The 25,796-nt window shown below is 42.5% G+C and overlaps 1 protein-coding gene and 1 long non-coding RNA gene across 2 annotated transcripts in view; one reads left to right on the top strand and one right to left on the bottom strand.

Annotated features, from left to right (window-relative positions):
* Positions 1-7,925: 7,925 nt before the first annotated feature.
* ZNF12 (zinc finger protein 12) overlaps positions 7,926-25,796 on the bottom strand; it is a 208,181-nt gene continuing 190,310 nt past the window's right edge. The window contains exon 16 of the transcript XR_016387726.1: positions 7,926-19,621. The gene's annotated coding sequence lies outside the window, so the exon portion shown is untranslated. The remainder of the gene's footprint in view (positions 19,622-25,796) is intronic.
* Positions 17,858-25,796, top strand: part of LOC111181885 (uncharacterized) — a 15,885-nt gene continuing 7,946 nt past the window's right edge. The window contains exon 1 of the long non-coding RNA XR_016387733.1: positions 17,858-20,186. This is a non-coding gene — a long non-coding RNA (uncharacterized LOC111181885). The remainder of the gene's footprint in view (positions 20,187-25,796) is intronic.

Raw genomic sequence — 25,796 nt, 5'->3', positions numbered from 1 at the left:
TGTTAGCCCCCTAGAATAAAGCCATCTTCATTTGGATTTTTAGGAGACCCTCAGCAGAGTGGCTGCCCCCTGCCCCCTGCTCTTCCTAAAGGGAAACTTGCCACATGTGAAACATATGTGTATCTCCAGGAATTCTCAGATATGCAGAGAGATATTCCTGCAGATCTATTTCTCAACCAAGAAGAGCCAGCCAAGGACCACTAGACATTTGAAGGAATCCTGCTAGATGAAAGCAAACCACCAAAATAAACAGGAAAAAAATGGTGTAGGAAGAAACAGAGAAAATTCAGGAAACAAGAGGACTTTAAGGATTTATAAATTAGTGTCTCCAGGAAGATCACAAACAGGATGGGATTTCATGGGTGTGGGCCGATTCTATCATCCACAGGTAGGATTAATTCTGTGAGAGTGTGGAAGGCAGAATTCTAAGAATGACCCCCAATGACCTTCACCCTTGTATGGTTGCCCCCCTTTTGAGGTTGGGGGGGGACCTATGAATGGGAAGAGATATCATTCTAGTAATGACATTTCCTTGTATTTCAACACTGGGTGGGCTTGACCTAAACACACGAGACCTTTAAAAGCAATGAGTTTTCTCTGGCTGGTAGCAGAAAAGGAAGAAAGAGCTTTGAAGCTCAACAGTGCTTGTTGGCTTGAATACAGAGGGGGCCACATGCCCAGGAATTTTTCTCCAGAAGCTGACGAAAGCTCTTGTGCCACAGTCAGAAAGAAAATTATGCTCCAGTCCTACACCCTCAGGGATCTGAATTCAGTCAGCAGCCTGCATGAGCTCAGAAACATATTCTTCCCAGGAGCCTCCAGGTGACAGCCCAGCCTGGACAACACCTTGACTTTGGCATTGTGAAGCCCTGAGCAGAGAATCCAGCAGAGCCTACCTATACTTCTTACTTAAAGAACTTTGAGATAATGAATGGGTAAGTTTTAAGCTGCAAAATTGTGATAACTTGTCAGGCAGCATTATGGATTGAAGGTATGTGTCCTCCCCAAATCCATATGTTGAAGTCCTAACTCCCCAGTGTGGCTGTATTTGGAGAAAGGGAGCAATTAAAGTTAAATGAGGTCATAAGGGTGGGGCCGTTGTCCAATAAGAGTATTGTCCTTGTAGGAAGAGACACCAAAGAGTCTTTCTCTCTCTGACTCTCTCTCTGTCTCTATCTCTCTCCCCTCTGAGCCATGTGAAGGCACAGCAAGAAGGTGGCCCTGTACAAGCCAGAAGCACCACTCTTACAATTAATTTTACTTGTTAACTTGACTGAGCCATGAGGTGCCCAAATATATGGTCAAACATTATTCTGGGCTGGTCGGAGAGAGTGTTTCTGGATGAGATTAATGTCTGAATCAATAGTTCAAATGTTGGTTGTGTCACTCAACACAGCCTGAATATAATATTAATAATATGTTGGCAGCCTGAATAGAACAATAAGTTTGAGTAAGGGAGAATTCCCCCTTTGAACTGGGACATTGGTGTTCTGCCTTTGGACTCAGACTGGAACTATAACATCAGCTCTCCTGGGTCTCCAGCATGTCAACTGCATACCTTGGGGCTTCTCAGCCTCCATAATTATGTGAGCCAATTCCTTATAAGGATCTCTTCCCATATGTAGATCCTGTTGATTCTGTTTCTCTGGAGAACACTGACTAATACAGCTCTCATCAGAAACCAACCCTGCTGGACCTTGATCTGGGAATTCTAGGATCCAGAACTGGGAGAAAATTAATTTCTGTTGTTTAAGCCCCTCCCCCCCCACGAATAGTATATCAGAGATTCATGAAGACATTGCCTGTATGAAATAAGAACTGGATATTAGGAAAAAGGAACATCAGGGTACAAGAAAAAAACCTGGCAATTAAAAATAATGGCCCAAAAGAAAAAAGAAAAATTAGAAGTTAAAGTTTATCTCTCAGAATATAGAGCAGAAGGAAGAGGCAGAAATCATGACACAAAGGATGAATTCAAGAGTCTCCACGTCGAACTTTTCCAGAAGGAAAGAAAAAAGAAAATCGTGATTGAAGAAATTAACAGATATAACAGATGACAATTTCCTAGAGGTCATGGACCCAGGTCTTCAGAATGAAAAGGCCCACCAAGTGCTGCGCAGAATGAATGGAATTCCATTAATAGATGTAATCTCATGAAAATCCAGGACAACAGATATAGAGAAGATTTTAAAAGCTTCTAGAAAGGAAAAATCAGTCACCTGCAGAAGAACAGAGATACAACTGACATCAGATTCCTCATTAGCATACCTGGAGCAAAGCCTGCAACTTTCTTAGGGAAATTACTCTTCTTTGTACTTTGAGATTTACTCTGGAAATTTTCAGATATATACAAAACTTGAAAGAATAGTCTACCAAATGCATTGTGTCCATCTCCTGCCTTCAAGAATTGTCGACTTATGGCCAAGTTTGCTTCACCTATGCTCCTGCTGACCTCCCTGTCTTCCAGTGCCTTGATTTTTTGGAGGCAAATTCCAGACATCTTATCATTTCATCTGTAACTATTTGAGTGTGTATCTCTAAAAGGTAAGGATCCTTAAAGAAACACAAACCACAATACCATATTAATGCCTAAAATTACTGACAAAAATTGTTCAATACCATCGAGTATTCAGTGTTCAGGTGTTGCTCATTGTCTCATAAATGTATGTGTGTTTTAACAGTTTGTTTGAATCAGGATCCAGATAAGGTCCTTACATTGCAATTTGTTGATTTATCTCTTATGTCTCTCTTTTCTGTTGTTGTTGTTGTTTTTTCTTTTTTTAAATTAATTAACTTATTTATTTTTGGCTGTGTTGGGTCTTCATTTCTGTGCGAGGGCTTTCTCTAGTTGTGGCAAGCGGGGGGCCACTCTTCATCGCGGTGCGCGGGCCTCTCACTATCGCGGCCTCTATTGTTGCGGAGCACAGTCTCCAGACGCGCAGGCTCAGTAGTTGTGGCTCACGGGCCTAGTTGCTCTGCGGCATGTGGGATCTTCCCAGACCAGGGCTCAAACCCGTGTCCCCTGCATTAGCAGGCAGATTTTCAACCACTGCGCCACCAGGGAGGACCTCTTACGTCTCTCTTAATCTTTAGGGTCCCCAAATCTTACTTTTTCGCCCTGGAATTTATTTGTTGGGGAGACTAGGTCCTTTGTCCTACAGAGGTTCCCACAGTCTGGACTTTGCTGGGTGTGGACGTGTCATGTTATTAACATTTTACCCTGCGTTTTTGAAAATTAATCAAATTCATGTCGCCCCCCAACAAGACTGCTTCATTGATGGTGGTGTGTACTTCCATCAGGAGACACATATGTGTCTGGATGTCTCTCCTGTTATGGCATTAGCACTATTGATGATTATGGCATAGATATGATAATTCACTAGGGGTTTCAAAATGACTGTAGTCTATCACTTCTTTCTCATGTATTAGCTGCTTACTTCCCAAAATAGAAGCTTTTCCTCATCAACCATTTCGTACCTTGAGGTACAGTTTGTGTAGGAAAGACAAGAAAAAGTGTTTGAGTCTTTTTCTTCTTTTTAGAATAAGTTAATGCATTTTATTCTTTTTCCAGCTCTATTGAGATATAATTGACATATAACATTGTGTAAGTTTAAGGTGTACAGTGTGATGATTTAATATACATACATATTTCAAAACTATTACCATAATAAGCTTAGTTAACAGATGAGCCCCTCCCATAATTACCACTATTATTTTTTGTGGTGAGAACATTTAATATCTACTCTCTTAGCAGCTCTCAAGTCTACAGTACAGTGTTGTTAACTGTACTCGCCATGCTGCACATTAGATTCCCAGAACTTATAACTGGAAGTTTTTACCCTTTGACTAACACCTCCCCATTTCCCCCACCCCCAGCTCTGGCAACCACCATTCTACTCTGTTTCTGAGTTGATACTTTTTCTTTATCAGTTTTCAAAAACTTGGTTCTCTAGCATCCTCCACAGGTTTCAAAGAGTTGATTTTTTGAGGATCATTTTAACCCATTGCAGTTACTATTCTTATTAATGTCCAAACTGTTCCATCTATAGCTAATTGGAGCCTCCTGAAGGTGGCTCCTATGGCTTTTTACTCAACACTAATGATCTTTGATAGCTTCCTTACTTCCCGGTATGACAAGATGTCCCAGGCTTACCTTGACAATTTCCTACCCCAAACCTGTAATCAGCCAGTTCTCCAAAAGCCCTGATTCCTTTAGAGGGAAATGATATATAGGGACCACAATTTGGGTGCTGGAGTGCTCAATGCTACTAGGTGGAATTTTTTTCCTAAGGAAAAAGTAATTTTCCATCTGGAATTTTATATCCAGCCAAGCTATTCTAGTTATGAGGACAAATAATGATATTTTTAGATATGCAAGAATTCATAAATTTTACCTTCCCTTAAATCCATGTTAGGAAGCATGTCAGAAATGTAAAGAATCAACCAAGAAAGAGAACAATTTGGAATGTAGGAAACAGTGGAGCTAGTCTGGGAGAAATAGTTGCCCAGACCAACAGCTATACATCAGTCCAATTTGAGCAAGTGGATGGGCAGCTTCAGGAAGTAGGTCTCTGTGAAACAGGGGGAAACTGATAGAGTAGAAAACATGACTGAATGGTTGGTCATGGAAGAGCAGAGCTGTGGTGAAATGCAGTTCAGCATGTAAAAACGAACTTTGCGGGGCTTCTCTGGTGGCGCAGTGGTTGGGAGTCCGCTTGCCGATGCAGGGGACACGGGTTCGTGCCCCGGTCCGGGAAGATCCCCCATGCCTCGGAGCAGCTGCGCCCGTGAGCCATGGCCACTGAGCCTGTGCGTCCGGAGCCTGTGCTCTGCAACGGGAGAGGTCACAACAGTGAGAGGCCCACGTACCGCAAAAATAAATAAATAAATAAATAAACAACAAACTTTGTCTGGGAACAGACAACATGGGGCATCTCAGGGCCATTAAGTGAAGTCTCTTTGGGCACAAATTGGATCAGGGAGGAGCCAGAGTCTTGCTTCCACCTTGAGTGTGCTTGCCAGCACAGTGCTGGAAGCAACAGGAAGATACACCCTCCTTTCCTCCACCTGGCAAGTCACACACAAGGGCATCGAACCGGCCAAGTCTAATTTGAATCTAGAACCCTAGCGGCAAGGGAGTCTGGGAAATGCAGTATTTAGCTTTCCAGCCTCAGTAGTACAGGAAGACACACTAAACAGAGTGAGAATGGGTATGTGTGCCCACTTACCATAACCTTACCCCCTGCCATCCATGTGGAACCCCACAGGAGGCCACTTGTGGACCCCAGAATTTGTGGGGTGAGGCTACCTGGTTGTCCCCAATGTTGAAATGTGTCAGCCCTGCCCAGACCATGGATGAAGCTCCGTGCCTAAAACCTGCAAACACTGCAATTTCCATCCACAGAAGGTTCTGGATCTGTTTGTGTATCTGAGAAACTTGGACTGTCTCTTCTGGGAGGTGTCATAGGAGAACTAAGGAACCTTAGAGAGGTCAGAACACATCTGTTCTCCCACAGGACAATATTAACTACTTCATCCAGGCACACTTCCTAATGTTCTAGACCCTTGCAGTAGAATCACACGCAGTTTCTTTCTTCTTTTTTCTTCTATTTTGAAATTGAGATGAAATTTATATGACGTTAACCATTTTGAAGTGTGCGGTGTGTACCACCACTTCCTCTATCTAGTTCCAAAACATCTTCAACACCTGGAAAGGAAACCCCACACCCGTTAAGCTGTCTCTCCTGATTCCCCCTCCCAACGCCTGGCAACCACGAATCTACTCTCTCTCAGTACATTAGCCTATTCTGGATAATTCACATAAACGGAATCACACAATATGTGACCACAGCCACTTAGTCATGTCACTTTGCACAGTGTTCGCAAAGCTCATCCACACTGGAGCATGTATCAGTACTCTCTCCCTTTTTGAGGCTGAGTGATAGTCCATTGTGTGTATAGACCACATTTTAGTTACCCATTCATCCATGGATACAGACTGTTTCCACCTTTTGACTGTTGTGAATGGTGCTGCTGTGGACATTCGTGTACAGGTATTTGTTTGAGTCCCTGTTTCGGATCTTTTGGGTATAAGTCTAGGAGTGGAATTGCTGGGGCATACGGTAATTCCGTTTAATTTGTTGAAGAATCACCAAACTATATTCCAACACAGCTGCACCATTTTACATTCCCACCAGCAGTGTATGCGGGTTCCAATTTCTCCACATACTCACCAGCACTTATTATTTTCCTTTTTAAAAAAATTATAGCCATCCTAGTGGGTGTGGGCACTGATAAACAGGGTGTAGGCATAAGAATTTCCCATCCACAAACCAAAATGGATGAGGAAAATTTGCCCAGGGTCACAAGTTAGTCAACATTCTTTTGACACTTTTCTCCATGGGACTGAATTGCATCCCAGTGATCTGAAGGAGAAAATTATCACCTAAGACCTACATCTGCCTTGATGCCAGTGTAACAAGGAAGAAAATGGTACACATTTTGGATGAAATGCCCAGTGAACTAACAGGTTTACAACTAAGAGAAGTAAAGATTTGATTTTTCCCACTCTAGTTCTGACCAGGCAGGACCTTGCCCTTGGCAAGGTCTGGAGCCCATCATTTGGACCAGAGGGTTTAAGGATTTTCTGGGACAGGAAGGCTTCCCTGTTGCTTGTCAATTTGTGTGACTTGAATTATTTCTCCAAGATAGGAAGGCATTTGATCTGGTTATACAAACCTGGAACTTGACTTCCAAATTGCACTTTGTCTTCCCAACACTGCTTCTTAGGTTCAAATCTCATTTAACTATGACCAACAACAAATCCTCATAGACTCAAGCAGTCCCATGAGAACTGATAACAAAATCTACGGGGGCAAAGAGAACACTGTGAGGATAGGCTGTCCCTTACCTAAGATTGTGGGGACTAAGAATGAGAAAAGCATGCAGATTCCATGGCTGACTTTGGCTTTACAGACAGCCTCCCGAGAACAAAGGCAAAGTATATTAGTTAGCTAGAGCTGTGTAACAAAGCACCACACACTGGGTGGCTTAAAACAACAGAAATTTTTTGTCACACAGTTCAAAGGTTAGAAGTCCAAAATCAAGGTGTGGACAGGGCCATGCTCCTTCTGAAACCTGTCATGGAGAATTCTTCCTTGTCTCTTCTAGCTTCTAGTGTGTACTGTCAATTCTTGATGTTCCTTGGCTCTACAGATGCATCACTGCAAACTCTGCTTCGTGGTCATGTGGCTATCTTCACTTGGCATCTTTCTCCTTGTGTGTCTCCTCTTCTTATAAGGACACCAGTTACACTGGACTAAAGACACACCCTACTCCACTATGACCTTATCTTAACTAATTATACCTGCAACGACCTTATTTCCAAGTAAGGTCACATTCTGAGATACAAGATGTTAAGACTTTAACATATCTTTTGGGGGAGACACAATTCAGCCTATAACACAAGGGAAAGTGGCAAACATGGCCAAGTGACAGAAACAGACACAACCCTGATGTGACTGTTTGGGCCCAAAGGTCTGACTGTGTCTGAAGCTAGCAAGACCCGTCCTGGACTTTTATTAAAGACAACAGTTTTCCTTTTTTGATGTAAGCTCATTCGAGTTGGATTTCTGTACTTGCAGCAGAAAGGGTCCTAAATCCTTCAGGTTTCTGTTTAAACATCTGTTCCTTGGACATGTCTTCTCTGCTCCCCTAATCTATGTTAGATGTCCCTGTTCTACACTCTTATAGCACTGCATGGGCTCTATCTTTCACAGTTCTTATCACAAATTACATTATTATCCGTGTTATTGGTTTAATGACTGTCTCCTTCAAGAGAAGGATCATGTGATCCAAAAAGGCAAGGACAGAGTTTGTTTGGACCTCTCCCCACTGACCAGTGCAGTGCCTCTTAGTAAAAACAATTTGTACAATAAACATGCCTGAATGAATGAATCATTGAATGGGTGACATGTAGACCTAGAGACACCCGGTTTGGGGTGGTCTCCAGCTAGTGACAATTCTTTACTGAGTTGGTGAGCCTCTCAGCCCATCTTAATCTTCAAAGCCCCATAACTTCCCCAGCCCAAAGGAAGCAAAGACAGACTACCTTTTTAGAAACTGCTACTAATAAAGGCAGGATAAAAGGATGACATGGACATTAAAAGACCATTAATACAAATGATTTTATATTTTTGAAAAATTAATACATGCATATCATAAAAATTCAAACATGTTAAAAGGCTTTAGTTAGGAGTGGCAAAAAATGTTATTCTTTTCCTCATAGCTATTTCAGAGCCCCACCTGCTCACCATTCCCTTCCTGAAAGGCACCTGCTGTTATTAACCTCTCGTGTGAATCAGAGAAACTATGTTCATATTCAAATACATATATATCCCTCCCTTCTTCTTAAACGAATGGTGGGTTACTAAACACAATGCTTTTATCCTCTTAACCATATTTCCTGAAGCTAGTTCCATACTAGCACAATGAGATTTACCTCTTCATTTTAATGCTACATAGTTGCATTGTATGAATGTTTGTTTGTTTGTTTGTTTTTCACTCAGATCCCCTTTAATGGACACCTGGGATGCTTCCTGTCTTTTGCTACCACAACCGATGCTGGAAGGCATGTATGTCCTCTGCCCACACTTGCTAATGTGATTGGTAGGATAAATTCCTAGGGGTGGGATTGCTGCGTCAGAGGGTACGTTCGTGCTGAGTTTTGCCCAAGTAACTATAACAGTGTACGCTCTCGTCAGCAGCACACTCGCTCCTGTCTTCCCACACCGTTGCCAACAGTACGTATTAGCAAACCTCGTGACCTTTAGTAACCTGATGGGTAAAACAGAATGCAATTGTTTTAACTAAAAATGTAAAAATAACTGGTGTAGAGAATATACTATAATGAATAACCGTGAATCTTTCGTCTATATCCAGACTTAATGTTTTCCTATATTGCATCAGCATTTTTATTTTGTTAGAAACAAGCACTACAGGTGCAGAAGAACTCATCTACATTTCCCTCTCTAGTTTCATTCTCTTCCTTTCCTCTATGGAAGTGATTATTATCCTTAATTTGCTGTTCATCATTCCTGTGTTTGTTTTTAGAGTTATACTACATAGTTATGTCTCTAAAACAATATTTTTGAATGTTGTTAAACTGTACATATTAGTCATCAGGTTCTGTGTATATATAACTATACAAAATTATATATTTCACCATATATAATATATGTATACATACACACACATAGTGTGCCTATATATTATACATGTTACTATGAATAATATATACTAATTATATTTTATAGTTATATATAACTATTTAAACTGTATATATTAGTCATCAACTTCATATATTACAACTGATACAAAAAGGACATTAGATCAAGTTCAACAAATTAGAAATAGAGGGAAACTTCCTTAGCCTTGTAAGGGGTATATAACAAAAACCTGTACAAACTTTACACTTGTTGGGAAAACATTAGACGGATTTCATTTAGAACTGGAGACAAGCGTATCCACCATCCTGCTACTGTTTAACATAGTGCTGGAGTTTCCGTGCAAGGGCAGAGGTGGCGCAAGAATTTAAGTGGAAGAAATAAAAATGTCATTCTTCTCGGATAACATGATCTAGAAAAACATAAGAATCCATTGCTAAAATACTAGAACTTATAGAAGTGTTCATACAAGATCAACCTGAAGATATCAGCAGTGTTTCTCTGCAATTGCATTTGTAATTGCAACCCAGCAATCCTAATGCAATCCTAGTAAATGGTATTCCATGCGCTTGGAAGGAATGATGTCAATTCTCCCCAAATTCAATGCAATTTTAATAAAAGTTTCAGTTGAGCTTTTTTTTTTTTTTTTTTTTTTTTGCAGTAGGCAGGCCTCTCACTGTTGGGGCCTCGGAGCACAGGCTCGACGCGCAGGCTCAGCGGCCATGGCTCACGGGCCTAGCTGCTCCGCGGCATGTGGGATCTTCCCGGCCCGGGGCACAAACCTGTGTCCCCTGCATCGGCAGGCGGACTCTCAACCACTGCGCCACCAGGGAAGCCCTCAGTTAGTTTCTGCTTTATAACAAAGTGAATCAGTTATACATATACATATGTTCCCATATCTCTTCCCTCTTGCGTCTCCCTCCCTCCCACCCTCCCTATCCCACCCCTCTAGGTGGTCACAAAGCACCGAGCTGATCTCTCTGTGCTATGCGGCTGCTTCCCACTAGCTATCTATTTTACATTTGGTAGTGTATATATATGTCCATGCCACTCTCTCTCTTTGTCACAGCTTACCCTTCCCCCTCCCCGTGTCCTCAAGTCCATTCTCTAGCAGGTCTGTGTCTTTATTCCTGCCTTACCCCTAGGTTCTTCATGACATTTTTTTTCCCCTTAAATTCCATATATATGTGTTAGCATACGGTATTTGTCTTTCTATTTCTGACTTACTTCACTCTGTATGACAGACTCTGGGTCCATCCACCACATTACAAATAGCTCAATTTCGTTTCTTTTTATGGCTGAGTAATATTCCATTGTATATATGTGTCACATCTTCTTTATCCATTCATCCGATGATGGACACTTAGGTTGTTTCCATCTCTGGGCTATTGTAAATAGAGCTGCAATGAACATTTTGGTACGTGACTCTTTTTGAATTATGGTTTTCTCGGGGTATATGCCCAGTAGTGGGATTGCTGGGTCATATGGTAGTTCTATTTGTAGTTTTTTAAGGAACCTCCATACTGTTCTCCATAGTGGCTGTGCCAATTCACATTCCCACCAGCAGTGCGAGAGTGTTCCCTTTTCTCCACACCCTCTCCAGCATTTATTGTTTCTAGATTTTTTGATGATGGCCATTCTGACTGGTGTGAGATGATATCTCATTGTAGTTTTGATTTGCATTTCTCTAATGATTAATGATGTTGAGCATTCTTTCATGTGTTTGTTGGCAGTCTGTATATCTCCTTTGGAGAAATGTCTATTTAGGTCTTCTGCCCATTTTTGGATTGGGTTGTTTGTTTTTTTGTTATTGAGCTGCATGAGCTGCTTGTAAATTTTGGAAATCAATCCTTTGTCAGTTGCTTCATTTGCAAATATTTTCTCCCATTCTGAGGGTTGTCTTTTGGTCTTGTTTATGGTTTCCTTTGCTGTGCAAAAGCTTTTAAGTTTCATTCGGTCCCATTTGTTTATTTTTATTTCCATTTCTCTAGGAGGTGGGTCAAAAAGGATCTTGCTGTGATGTATGTCATAGAGTGTCTGCCTATGTTTTCCTCTAAGAGTTTGATAGTTTCTGGCCTTAAATTTAGGTCTTTAATCCATTTTGAGCTTATTTTTGTGTATGGTGTTAGGGAGTGATCTAATCTCATACTTTTACATGTACCTGTCCAGTTTTCCCAGCACCACTTATTGAAGAGGCTGTCCTTTCTCCACTGTACATTCCTGCCTCCTTTATCAAAGATAAGGTGACCATATGTGCGTGGGTTTATCAGGATACAAAATTAATGCACAGAAATCTCTGGCATTCCTATACACTAATGATGAAAAATCTGAAAGTGAAATCAAGAAAACACTCCCATTTACCACTGCAACAAAAAGAATAAAATATCTAGGAATAAACCTACCTAAGGATACAAAAGACCTGTATGCAGAAAATTATAAGACACTGATGAAAGAAATTAAAGGTGATACAAATAGATGGAGAGATATACCATGTTCTTGGATTGGAAGAATCAACGTTGTGAAAATGACTCTACTACCCAAAGCAATCTACAGATTCAATGCAATCCCTATCAAACTACCACTGGCATTTTTCACAGAACTAGAACAAAAAATTTCACAATTTGTATGGAAACACAGAAGACCCCCAATAGCCAAAGCAATCTTGAGAACGAAAAACAGAGCTGGAGGAATCAGGCTCCCTGACTTCAGACTATGCTAGAAAGCTACAGTAATCAAGACAGTATGGTACTGGCCCAAAAACAGAAAGATAGATCAATGGAACAGGATAGAAAGCCCAGAGATAAACCCACGCACATATGGTCAGTTGAGCTTTTTGAAGGCCTTGATAAATTTCTGTGGAAGAAGAAGCGTAAAGAGGGGGTAACTTACCCTACCAATAGGCGGAAAGCACAGACTGTTTGGCAGATGTTGTTAGGGCAACTGGCTGATAATATTGGATCACTATTTAACCTTGTATAAAGAAGTGGATGCCAGATACATTAAAGAACTGAATGTAAAAGTAAAACCATAATATTATCAGAACAAAATGTAGGTGATATCTTTGTGATCTCAGGGTAGGAAAGGACTGAACAAAACTCTAATACATAGCCATGAGGCAAAAAATTGATGAATTTGATTACTTCAAGGTTTGTAAATTTGTACTATGAAGGACTCCAGAGATAAACTCAATAAACAGGTATCAGAGGGGGAAAACATTTGCAATGTCTAAAATACTCCAAAAACTCCTATTAATAAAAGAAGACAGCAGTCTAATGGGAAGGTGTGTATTTTTAAATTTTGTCTGGCACAGAACCTATTTTATTTTCTGAATTGATGTATGAACATATTTCATAAATCTGTAAAGTTCTTAGACCGTACCTTATAATATTGCCTTTCCATCATTCTATTCTTCTCAATTCCTATTGGAACACTGGATTAAACTGTATTTTTATCCACCCCTCTCTCAAGGTACCAAAATCAGCTCAAATTAGATCAGAGACCTAATGTAAAACCTAAAACTGTGAAGCTTCTGATAAAACATAGGAGAAAATTTTCTGAACATTTAGAAATGTTAGACAAAGTTTTTTTAGTTACAAGATTCATAAAAGAAAATAAATGATATATTGGACTTTATTAAAATCAAGAACTTTGAAAGACATTGTTAAGAGAATGATAAAATTGGGAGAAAATATTTACAAGTCACATATCTGATACAGGGGTTGTATCCAGAAATATATAAAATTGTTAATTAACTATACTTCAATTTTTAAAAGTTCTCAACAATAAAAATAATCTGATAACAGGATGAAAATAAATATTTCACTGAAGAAAGTATCCGGAATGGTTAAATGTATTAGCCACTAAACACAGTTCTTTTCAATTTAAATGATTGCCATATAGTTCTCCAGTTAATAAAAATGGAAATGTTTGATTAACTGAGCAGCTGTTCTTTATTGTTTTGCATTCTCCTCATAGCTTGTAAGCACTGAATTGTGCTGACTATGTAATTTGTATTTTATTCCATTAGTGGATATAAAGATTTACTGATTATTTCTAATAATTAAATTATGCATTTCAACTTAAAAAAAAATCTCTAAAATTTCTATAATAAGAAAACAAAGGACCCCATTTTTTTTTTTAATGGGCAAAAGATTTGGACAATTCACTAAAGTAGCTATATGGATGGCAGTTAGGCGTGTGAAAGGAAGCTCAGCATTATCAGTCATTAGGAAAATACAAATTTAAACCATGATAGAATACTACTACCCACCTATGAAAATGGCTATAACTAAATAAACTAACCAGAGCCAATGCTGGCAAGCATGTGGAGCTACTTAAACTCTCATACATCACTGGTGGGAATGTAAAACGATCTGTTTGGCAGTTTTTAAAGTGTTAACTATACATCTACCATATGACTCAGCTCTTCAACTCCTAGGTATTTACATAAGATGAATGAACTGAAACAGGTGGATGAAATGTCCAGTAACAGGTGGATGGGTAAACAAGGAATGGTTTGTTCATGCAGTGGAATACAACTTGACAATTAAAAGGAATACAATATTGATACACTCAATAACATTGATGAACCTCAAAATAATTATGTTGCCTTCAAGAGGCCATTCAAAAAGGCGTATGATTCCGTTTAGATAAAATTAAAAAATTATCGAAAATGCAAAATCATCTACAGCGACAGAAAGATCAGGCAGTGATTGTCTGGGAATTGGCGGGGGTTGGGGGGGCAGGGAGAAGTAAGAGGTGGGAGATTATAAAGGAGCATGAGGAAACTTTTTGGAGTCTGATCTGTTCATTATCTTGATGTGATGGTTTTACAGATATATACATGCACCCAAACTTATGATATTGTATACTTCTTTACGAGTTCAATTCACTGTATGTCACTTCTACCTCAATAAAATTGTGCCTCTGTTGCCTCAACACAATGGCTACCTCCCAGCTTTGTCATTAGAATCAAATGAGTAGAAACTTTTAGAATGGCTCTTGGCTCGTTAGTAGTGAGGGCTGAAAACGTGTTGTTTCTTGGGCTTCCCTGGTGGCGCAGTGGTTGAGAGTCCGCCTGCCGATGCAGGGGACACGGGTTCGTGATCCGGTGCAGGAAGATCCCACATGCCGCGGAGCGGCTGGACCCGTGAGCCATGGCCGCTGAGCCTGCGCGTCCGGAGCCTGTGCTTTGCAACGGGAGAGGCTACAACAGTGAGAGGCCCGCGTACCACAAACAAACAAAAAAACCTGTGTTGTTTCTTACTGTTGTTACAAACACGGAGGCTCAGAGGAAAGTTTTAAGAAAGGAATTTATTTCTTAGTAAGCAGTCAATATTACCACCTACATAGAAAGCAAAATAGTATAGGAATCAAATGACTTGCAAATAAAAGTAAAATTTGTTTCTTACTTGTCCTGAAATCCGTTTTTTGTACCTTCTTTAAAAAGTGAATTTTTATCTTAAAAAATACAGTAAAAGAAAAATAATCCTATTGACAGCACAGCCAATTTCAGGTGTTAAATAAGGATGCTTGCATGACAATTTCCCCAAATTCCCTATAATTCTCATTTTGCGATGGTTTAAATCCTTTGGAGAATCCTGGGAGATTTTCCCAGGAATACAGGTTTGTGGGAGAGAAAGAACCAAGTAGGTAGTCTTTCTTGGCTCAGACGACATTACTGTTAAACATTAATTACCGAGAACTTATATTTCCTAAGACAAGCTCGTGTCTGAGTGAAAAACCAGTTCCTGCAACCCCAGAAAAAACGTATGCAGCCTAAAGTGGTTTTTACAAAGAGACCTTGGAGGGATGAGCAACGTTCTCTCATTGGTTGAAGAGCTTGCCCAGTATGCCCTATGCACCCTCGGGGTTGGCTGAGGCAGGCCCGTCGCTGCACTGCTCCCTCAAGACTGGCGGAGTCAGGTTCTCCAGGACCGCTCCCTCGGGATTGGCTAAGGAAGGCTCTCCGCACTCATTTCTGCTCCCTCAGGATTGGCTGAGGCAGAGTTTCCAAGAGCCATTCTGGTCTCCTAGGATTGGCTGAGGCAGGCTGTCCACGCGATTCTCCCTCTGGATTGGCTGAGTCTCTGAAGTTCTTCCCGCCTTCTCCCCGGCCGCCATCTTGCTTCCTTTCCCCAGGCCCTCATCAGTCAGCCCGCGGTGGAGCCCGGAGGCCAGCGGGTGGCTCAGCTCTCTGGAGGGAGCGGCAGGACCACGGGGGTGACTCCCAGCATGCCTCCCCTCAGGTCCCGGCAGTTTTCCCGACCTCTTTTGCTCCCGGGCCCAGGCTGATGTCCTCTCCTTGGCCTGCTCACGGAGCACAGAGGTGGGGGACCCGCAAGCAGGGTCTCCCTAACCGGGCCGAGGCCTTGACCCCTCCCAGTGCCCCTGTGGGTCCAAGTCAAGTCTGGAGGAGCTCACCTCTGCCTCTGATCCTTGACCTTGGACATCAGTGGGACTCCAACCTGGGGTGATGGAAGATCCTGGTCTCTGGGGTTCGAATCCAGCCTGGGCGTCTGAATTTACCCAGGACTTCACGTGCATGCCTTTCCTTTCAAAACAAAGTTGAATGTTTTCCCCCTAACTTAACCAAGTGCCCTGGGACAAGGTTGCTTTTCTTGTGGCTCTGAATTTCTGCCCTTTCTATGCTCCTCGAGACTTTCCTAAAAATAGGGTCAGTGTCCCTCACAGATACAGAACCTTTGGGCTGAAATCCAGCTTATTCAGTAAATATGGAGAAAGAGCATTATCGGGATGCTCTAGTCCCCAAGGAGGAGGGCAGAGAGGGAGCTCTGGGAGGGTCCAGGTGGATTTCCTCGGGGAATGAGTGCTTTCTTCCCTCTCCTCCTTAAAGGTGAAGGACGGAAAGTGAAGAGATGCAGCTGTGTCCTTACCCACTTCTGTTCTCACTTTTTAGGTGTAAGAGGAGGGAAGAAGACATCATGAGAATACGGGCTCATGTTTCTTCTTCTGACTCAGTTGGCCTCTTTATTCTGGATGTCTGTCCTTCCTCATGGTCAAAGAGAGATGTGGCCCCTTGGATGGAGCTCCCATAAGTTTGTCTGGCGGCATGGTGGAACCGGTACTTTTGTTAGTGGTACGAATCTGGCGTTATGCTTAAGAGTTGGATTTGAGGGAAATGGTCACAGTTTTATGACCTCTGCAGGTGACTGAACTTCTAAAAGCCTCAGTTTCCCCACATATATAGGGCAGCACATCTACATGATAGGGTTGCTGTGAGGTACACGTGGGAAGAGCTTGGTACAGTGTCTTAGGCTTTGCCGTGACAAATCACTGACCTCAGATTCTGAGTAGCTCAACCCAACAGGCCTTAAGTTCTGTTCTTTTATTTATTTATTTATTTATTTTTGGTTGTGTTAGGTCTTCGTTGCTGCGTGCGGGCTTTCTCTAGTTGCATCAAGCGGGGGCTACTCTTCGTTGCAGTGTGTGGGCTTCTCATTGCATTGGATTCTCTTGTTGCGGAGCACGGGCTCTAGGCACGTGGGCTTCCATAGTTGTGGCTCACGGGCTCAGTAATTGTGGCTCACGGGCTTAGTTGTTCCGCAGCATGTGGGATATTCCCGGATCAGGGATAAAACCCATGTCGCCTGCATTGACAGGCGGATTCTTAACCACTGCGCCACCAGGGTAGTCCTGGATATTCCTATTATTTTATTCTTTTCAAATTTTATTTTCAAAAAATATCTTAAATTTTGATGTTTTTTATTTATCAGGAGACTTTTAAATATATTTATTGTTCACTTATTGATACATCCTGTCTTTTAATTCCCTTTTCATACCTTAAAGAAGTGACAATAATGTTGATCTTCTCAATGATTTATAAAAGCTGCTAATACATTAAAATTATAAAGTCTTTGTTTCTTATATGTGTTATAAAGACCTTTTCTTAGTTTTTCTTTAAACTTAGTTCCAGTTTTTAATCTGGAACTGAAATGTGTAACTTTCTAAAATAAAAACAGTTTTTAGTTTAATGGTTTCTCTGTTGTCATATGTTTTCCCTATTGATTATATATTTCTAAAATTCACTATGCTTTAAGAATTTTCTTTTGAATTTAAAAATGTTGAATCCAGGTAAAACTCATTTATTCTAATGTGTGAACTAGGAATTTAACACTAATTGTATTTGAGTGCAGTCACTGGTTGAGCTAACATAGTATATTGAATACTTCCCACCAATCACAAAGGCCCCTTTAAAACCATTTGGTAAAGTGCTAAATACCCTTTCTCCTAGGCCTGTTCTCTAGCTCATGATCCTTTTGAATTTTTTCCTTATGGTAAAAATGTCAGAAAGATGCGCGCCTAACGGTTCAGCACAGTCATCTCTGGGAGAATGTGTGGATACTTTCCCCCACCCCACTTCACTTGTGTGCATTTTGACTTACCTTCAATTTTCGTGTATTGAATCTTAAATTTTGCACCCCCGTCACTTCTTTTTCTTTCACATTAAAAAAAAATTGCTTGGGGAATTCCCTGGCGGTCCAGTGGTAAGGACTCCAAGCTCTCACTGCGGCGGGGCGGGTTCCATCCCTGGTAGGGGACCTAACATCCCACAAGCCCGGCAGCAATGCCAAAAAAGAAAAAAGAAAAAAAAATTGCTTGGCTGGGCTAATTTGGTTAACTTTTTCATCTGTGTTCTTAAATCTCTCTCTAGCTGGCGGCTGCGAGGAGGCCCGTCATCTCCAGGTGGGGGTGATAGTGATGCAGAGCGGTAGGGGCTGGGGTGCTGTGGGGGTGATGTAGGGGCGGGGGCGTGTAGGGGGAGGGGCAGGTGAGGTCGGACTAGGAGAGGTGGGGATGACGTGGGGAGCGACTGGGTTGTGGGAGTTGGGGCGATGTGTGGGGGGTTGGGGGTGGAGAGGGAAGGGCCCCGCGCAGGCCCCGCCCCACAGTGGGCGGAGCTCGCCGAGGACCTACATCGGCGTCGGGCTCTGTGCGCAGGCGCGCGTCGGTCCTCGGCGGGGCTCCCTGGTGGTCTCGGGCCTGTCTGGGCGCGGCCGCGCGTGGGGCGGGCGGTGGGCCCTGGAGGTCGGCCTCCTGTTCAGCGCGGGCCTCCCGAGGCTGCGAAGAGGGGCGCGGGGCGGAGGCAGAGGCAGCGCCGCCTGGGCCGCGTCCACACTGAATGGAGGGAGACTGGGGGTCCCGAGCGAACGCGCGGGAAGGGCCGCGTTTGTGGGAGAGGCCGCGCTGGCTGCGGGGTCTCCATCCTCGTAATCGCCGAGGCGGCCCGAACGCGGCCCAGAGGACTGAGCGACAGACCCCATCGGGCCCCGCAGCCCGGGGAGGTAAGACTAGCCCCGTGATGCTTCTCGGCGCGGCGTGGCGCGCGTTCCTCGGGCCCGAATACGTAACCGAAGCGTGTGTGCCCGAGGCTTGCGGCGGCGGTGTGCATCCCGGGTTTCCTTAGTTCCCTTAGGCTGGTATCCGTCTGGCCCAGCGCGGTCCGGAGCAGCCTCCGGACGCGACGGAGACGCCCCGCAGCTGTGTCGTCCAGGGGTCGAGGGCACTTAAGCCGCGGCCGGCCCGCCTTTGTCCTCAGCCTCCTCTGCGGTCGTAGAAGTGCGGCCTGAGGTCTCTGGAGCTGCGTGTTCTCAGAGAGGCAGATATGGCACCCGGATGAAGGTTCCCGCTGAAGTGAATTTGTCCCCTAGGCTCTACTGGAACAGAGCATCTCTACTGAGCCGGAAGGAGGGGGACTCCAGGAACGGGAATCTCACAGGGAAGAACTCCCGCTCCCTCTAGCCTCTGACCCAAGACCCATCGGAGCTTCAGAAGGGAAGCGGAGGAAACCCAGAAAAGGAGCGTATATCGCCCGGAGGGCGGAGGCTTGAGTGATTTCACCACCATCAGCTGCGAGTCACTTTGGACGAGAGAAGGGAGCTGGGACTCAGTGAGACGTGTGGCGGGAGTGGTGGGATGCTGGGGGATTCCGCAGCTGGGAAGCTTTTATCGTTAACCCCACCCCCAATGGCAACCTCCCCTCCCTTCATCCTCCACCAGTTCTTTCCAGAAGCTGGGCAGCGCTTTTCTGTCGTTCGTGTTCTTAGAGTCAAGAGTAGTAGTTCCCAGACGGTTTGCCAGGATTATCTTTTTTTTTTTTTTTTCATTTGACAGAAGGGAAAAAGCCTGAAAGGGGAAATGACTTGTGAAGAATCAGTAAGAGGCACATAGAAGTCCTGGCATGTGCTGTCCACACGATCGCACGGAAACACATTTCCTCTTTAAAAAATCCTTTTGAGGATGTCCCTGGTGGTCCAGTGGGTAAGACTCCATGCTTCCAATGCAGGGGCCCGGGTTCGATCCCTGGTCAGGGAACTAGATCCCGCATGCATGCTGCAACTAAGAAGTCCACATGCTTCAACTAAAGATCCCCTGTGCTGCAATTAAGACCCGGTGCAGCCATTAAAAAAAAAAAAAAAAGAAAAAAAGATAAATATTAAAAGAAATCCTTTTGAGAAAAAGCAAGTTAGAAGAAACAGTTTTTCTTTTTAAAAAAACAAGTTTAAGGCACCTGTCCCTTTTTTCAAAACTTTATGAGGATTCTCGGACTCAGGGGGTTAACATCTTGGTAGAAAAACAGTTACGCAAAATAGCCTTTAGGGTTTTTCCCCCTGCTCTATGTTTTAATGAAGGCATCATAGTTCATATTTTGAGATGCTATCCTATGCTTAATAATTCTGCTTTAAATACTTCTGTGTTAGTGAGAGGGGAACATAAATAGGTAAAGGAGTAGGGAACATTGTGGGTTTAAGGAGTCACGAAGGGGCAGGTGTTAACCTTCCTCTCCTTCTCCAGGATGAAAGGTTACCCAGCTGGTGTGTGGAAGTTTTTAGGAAGAGCGTTGAGGAGCTCTCATCATCCTGTTTCTCTCCTCCTCTTCCAGGAACGCCTTCCCAGGTTTTGACAGTCTTCCAAGCACAACAGAAAATGAACAAATCCCAGGTGAAGTATTTCTTTTCTCTATTCCCTATTTCATTTTCCAGTGGATTTCATGGCTTTTTTTTAGGGTGTTCATATATTAAGATGGAAAAGTGGAAATAGATAAAAAGCCACCAAAATGGGATTCATCCCATCCTTCCCACCCCTCACCTCATCCTGGGTAGCATCTAGGCTCTACCGCCTTTAAGATGTCATCATTTCTTAAACCTGTGTTTTCTGCTTAATTCTTTCTCCCCTTATCAGAGCTTCATCTTCTCTCCCCTGCACTGTTGGAACAGTTTTTTGCTTCTTTCTCCCCGAGGTTAAGTCTGTCCTCCTGAGTAATCTGAAATGCTATTCAGATGATGCCATTCAGTATGGAAACCACTTGAATAGCTTCTGGCCCTCCAGAGGGGAAAGGCTGAGTTCTTATCATGAAATTAAGGCCGTTGAGAACAGAACCGCTTCCTATTTCTCTTTGTTTTATTAAATATTTAAAAAAATTCTCATATTCTACATTTTATTCAACAGTGATTGATTAGTGTGTGAGGTACTGAACTGTGTGCCACAGACTCTGCTCAAAACGATGTAGAGACCTGGTCCCTTTTTGATGGAGTTCACAGTTTAGAGAAGGTGACATTTAAAGAGTAAACATGTAACAGTGGTCTCCAGTGACCCCAAACCTGACATAACTTCCTGAACACATCCGGTTACCACCCACCTGTGCATCTCACTCACGTCTCTGTCCTGCGGGCTGACCTGGGAGCCCTGCTCCACTTCCTTTCCTGAGTCTCCAGTTCATCTCTCAGGAGCTAACTTGGGGGAGATCTCTTCCAGGAAGCCCTTCTCCTCTTTCTTTGTCCCCCTCTGGATTAACTGCCCTTCCCCTCTGTGCTCCACAATGCCCCTGCTGTCCCTGTCACTGCACTTTGTCCATTGCGTGGAAATTAGCTGTTTGTGTCTGCGCTGACAGGCCATTAGCCCTTCAAAGTCCATGTTCATGCCGTGTTCATCTTCATATTTTCCGTTCCTCACCCTGTGCCTTGCTCCTGGTAGGTGCTCATCACGTGTTTGTGGCTGAATAAGCAAATGGTAGGCTTGGGAACCAAACTCTGCTCTGACTGGATAATCACCCTACCTGAATACAGAGCAGGGCCATCCAGGAGAATTGGGGTCTCCTTTCCCTTCTCTGAATGCTATCTTGGATCATGCAAGGTGGAGTATTTTTGTTATTGTTGGTTTTGTAAGAATTCGTGTTTGTTTGAGCAGTATTAGGTTTACAGCAAAGCTGGGCTGAAGGTACAGAGATTTCCCATATACCACCTGCCCCCAGACACCTACAGCCTTCCCCATTATCAACAATCCCCACCAGACGGTACGCTTATTAAAGTGGATGAACCTACGCTGACAGATCATTGTCACCCAAAATCTATAGTTTACATTAGGGTTCACTCTTGGTGTTGTACATTCTGTGGGTTTTGATGAATGTGTCACATGTATTCACCATTATAGTATCATACAGGGTAGTTTCACTGCATTTAAAACTCCTCTGTGCGCCACCCTGTTCATCCCTCTCTTCCCTCCCTGCCTCCCCTCCCCCCACCAACCACTTCATTGTCTCCATTGTTTTGCCTTTTCCAGAATGTCGTATAGTTGGAATCATACAGTATGTAGCTTTTTCAGATTGGCTTTTTTTGACCCAGTAATATTCATTTAAGATTTCTTCGCTTCTTTTCATGGCTTGATAGCTCATTTTGTTTTAGTGCTGAATAGTATTCCATTGTCTAGATGTACCACAGTTTATCCATTCACCTACTGAAGAACATCTTGGTCGCTTCCAAATTTGGGAAGTTGAGAGTAAGGCTACCATAAGCATCTGTGTGCAGGTTTTTGTGTGGACATAAGTTTTTAACTTCATTGGGTGAATACCAGGGAGCATGATTGCTGGGTTGTACGGTGACAGCATGTTTATCTTTGTAAGAAACCATCAAACTATCTCCCGAAGTAGCTGTGCCATGTGGCATTCCCACCAGCAATGAATGAGAATTCCTGTTGCTCCACATCCTCACCAGCATTTGGTGGTGTCAGTGTTCTGGATCTTGGGCATTCTAACAGGTGTATAGTGGAATCTCATTGGTGTAATTTGCAGTTCCCTAATGACATGTGATGTGGAGCATCTTTTCATATGCTTATTGTTTGTCATCTGTATATCTTCTTTGGTAAGCAGTCCCTTAAAGTCTTGGGTTGTTTGTTTTCTTATTGTTGAGTTTTAAGAGTTCTTTGTATATTTTGGATAATAGTCCTTTATCAGATGTGTCTGTTGCAGATATTTTCTCCCAGTTTGAGGCTTGTCTTTCCACTCTTGACAGTGTCTTTGACAGAGTGGAAATTTTTCATTTTAATGGAGTACAGCTTATCAGTTATTTCTTTCATGGATCATGCCCTTTGTGCTGTGTCTAAAAAGTGATTGCTAAACTGAAAATCATCAGATTTTCTCCTGTGTTATCTTCTAGGACTTTTGTATTTTAGTTAAGTTTGTGATCCATTTTTAGTTAACTTTTGTGATGGGTGTAAAGTCTGTGTTTAGATTATTTTTTTTGCATGTGGATGTCCAGTTATTCCAGCACCATTTTTTGAAAAGACTGTCTTTGCTCCATTGTATTGTCTTTGTTCCTTTGTCAAAGATCAGTTGACTACATGTATGTGGGTCTATTTCTTGGATCTCCAGTTTGTTTCATTGATTTATTTGTCTGTTCTTTCACTGTCTTGATTACTGTAGCTTTACAGTAAGGCTTTAAGTCAGGTAGTGTCCGTCCTCCAACCTTGTTCCTCTCTTTCAATATTGTTTGGCTGTTCTGGGTCATTTGCCTTTTTAAAAGTTTAGAACCAGTTTGTTGATATCCACAAAATAATTGACTGGGATTTTGAGATTTCATTGAATATGTAGATCAGGTTTGGAAGAACTGACATCATGGTAACATTGAGTCTTCCTGTCCACAAACATGTAATATCTCTCCATTTATTTAGTTCCGCTATTTCTTTCACCAGAGTTTTACAGTTTTCCTCATATACATCTTGTATGTATTTTGTTAGATTTATACATAAGTATTTCATTTGGGGGGTGAGTGAATGTAAATGATACTGTTTTTAATTTCAAATTCCACTTGTTCATTGATGTTATATAGAAAAATGATTGAGTTTTATATATTAACCTTGTGCCCTGCAAAATTGCTATAATCGCTTAGTAGTTTCAGGACTTTTTTGTTGATTCTTTCAGATTTTCTACATAGACGATTTTGTCATCTGACAACAAAGACAGTTTTATTTCTTCCTTCCTAATCAGTATACCTTTTGTTTCCTTTTCTTGTCTTGTTGCGTTAGCTAGGACTTCCAGTACAGTGTTGAAAAGGAGTGGTGAAAGGGGACATCCTTGCCTTGTTCCTTATATTAGTGGGAAAGCTGCTAGTTTCTCACCATTATGTATGATGTTATCTGTAGGCTTTTGTAGATTTCTTTATCAAGTTGAGGAAGTTCCTCTTTGTTCCTGATTTACTGAGAGTTTATTTATTTATTTTGGCTGTGTTGGGTCTTCATTGCTGTGTGTGGGCTTTCTCTAGGTGCGGCTAGCAGGGGCTACTCTTTGTTGTGGTGCATGGGCTGCTCACTGCGGTGGCTTCTCTTGTTGCGGAGCATGGGCTGTAGGTGCACAGGCTTCAGTAGTTGCAGCATGCAGGCTCAGTAGTTGTGGCACACTGGCCCTAGAGTGCACAGGCTTCTGTAGTTGAGGCGCATGGGCTCAGTAGTTGCAGTGTGTGGGCTCTAGGGCGCGTGGGCTTCAGTAGTTATCGTGCATGGGCTCCAGTAGTTGTGGCACATGGGCTCTAGAGCACAGGCTTAGTAGTTGTGGTGCGCAGGCTTAGTTGCTCCGCGGCATGTGGGATCTTCCCGGACCAGGGTTTGAACCTGTGTCCCCTACGTTGGCAAACGGATTCTTTTTTTTTTTTTTTGCGGTACGTGGGCCTCTCACTGTTGTGGCCTCTCCCGTTGTGGTGTGTATTTCTTTTTATATTTTGTGAAGGATTTTTGCATCTATATTCATGAGAGATATTTGTCTGTGGTTTTCTTATCTTGTAATGTCTTTGTCTTGAGACAAAGAGGTAGGAACTATTCCCTGTTTCTATTTTCTGAAAGAGATTGTAGATATTTAGTATAATTTCTTTCATAACTGTTTGGTAGAATTTATGAGTGAACCCATCTAGGCTTGGTTCTTTTTGTTTTGGAAGGTTATTAATTATTGACTCAATTTAAAAATACAGACTTATTTAGATTGTGTATTTGTTCTTGTGTGAGTTGGGTAGATTGTGACTTTGAACAGATTGGTCCACTTCATCATTGTCAAATTTGTGGGCAGAGAGTTACTCATTATATTTATTATTTTAATGTCAATGGGATCTGTAGTTATATCCCCACTTTCATTTCTGATATTAGTAATTTGTGTTTTCTCTTTTTCTTAGTCTAGCTAGAGGTTTATTAATTTTATTGATCTTTTCAAAGAATCGGCTTTTGGTTTCATTGATTTTTCTCCATTGATTTCCTATTTTCAGTTTCTTTTGAAATTTCATTTTGATTCTACTCCAGCTTCTATTATTTCTTTTTTTCTGCTTACTTTTGATTTAATTTGTTCTTCATATAGTTTCCTAAGGTGGAATCTTACGGGCCTCTCACTGTTGTGGCCTCTCCCGCCGCAGAGCACAGGCTCCGGACACGCAGGCTTAGTGGCCATGGCTCACGGGCCCAGCCGCTCCACGGCATGTGGGATCCTCCCGGACCGGGGCACGAACCCGTGTCCCTTGCATCGGCAGGCGGACTCCCAACCACTGCGCCACCAGGGAAGCCCAGATGACTGATTTTAGATCTTTCTTTTTTCTAAATACATGCACTCAATGCTATAAATTTAGTATTGATTTTGCTGCGTCACACAATAAATTGTGTTTTAATTTTCATTTAGTTCAAAATATTTTAAAATTTCTTTTGAGATTTCTTCTTTCACCCATGTGTTACTTAGAAATGTGTTGTTTAATCTTCTTGTATTTTAGAGTTTTTCAGCTATCTTTCTGTTACTGATTTATAGTTTAATTCCATTGTGGTCTGAGAGGTTAGACATTGTATGATTTCTGTTCTTTTAAATTTATTAAGGTGTGTTTTATGGCCCAGAATGTGGTCCATCTTGGTGAATATTCCACGTGAATTTGAGAAGAATGTGTATTGTGCTTTTGTTGGATGAAGCAGTCTATAGATGTCAATTAGAGCCAATTGACTGATGGTGTTGTTAAGTTCAACTACAGGCAAACCTCAGAGATATTGTGGGTTTGGTTCCAGACCATCCTAGTAAAGCGAATATCATAATGAAATGGGTCACACAAATTTTTCTGTTTTCCAGTGCCTATAAAAATTATGTTTACAGGGCTTCCCTGGTGGCGCAGTGGTTGAGAGTCTGCCTGCCGATGCAGGGGACACGGGTTCGTGCCCCGGTCCGGGAAGATCCCACATGTTGCGGAGCGGCTGGGCCCGTGAGCCATGGCCGCTAAGCCTGCGTGTCCGGAGCCTGTGCTCTGCAACAGGAGAGGCCACAAC

The sequence above is a fragment of the Delphinapterus leucas genome, chromosome 15, assembly GCF_059928025.1.
Source record: "Delphinapterus leucas isolate spDelLeu-1000000601 "Yukka" chromosome 15, BTC_Dleu_Yukka2, whole genome shotgun sequence".
NCBI lineage: Eukaryota > Metazoa > Chordata > Mammalia > Artiodactyla > Monodontidae > Delphinapterus > Delphinapterus leucas.
The sequence above is the reverse complement of the archived record's forward strand: the minus strand, read 5'-3'. Positions and strand labels throughout refer to the sequence as shown.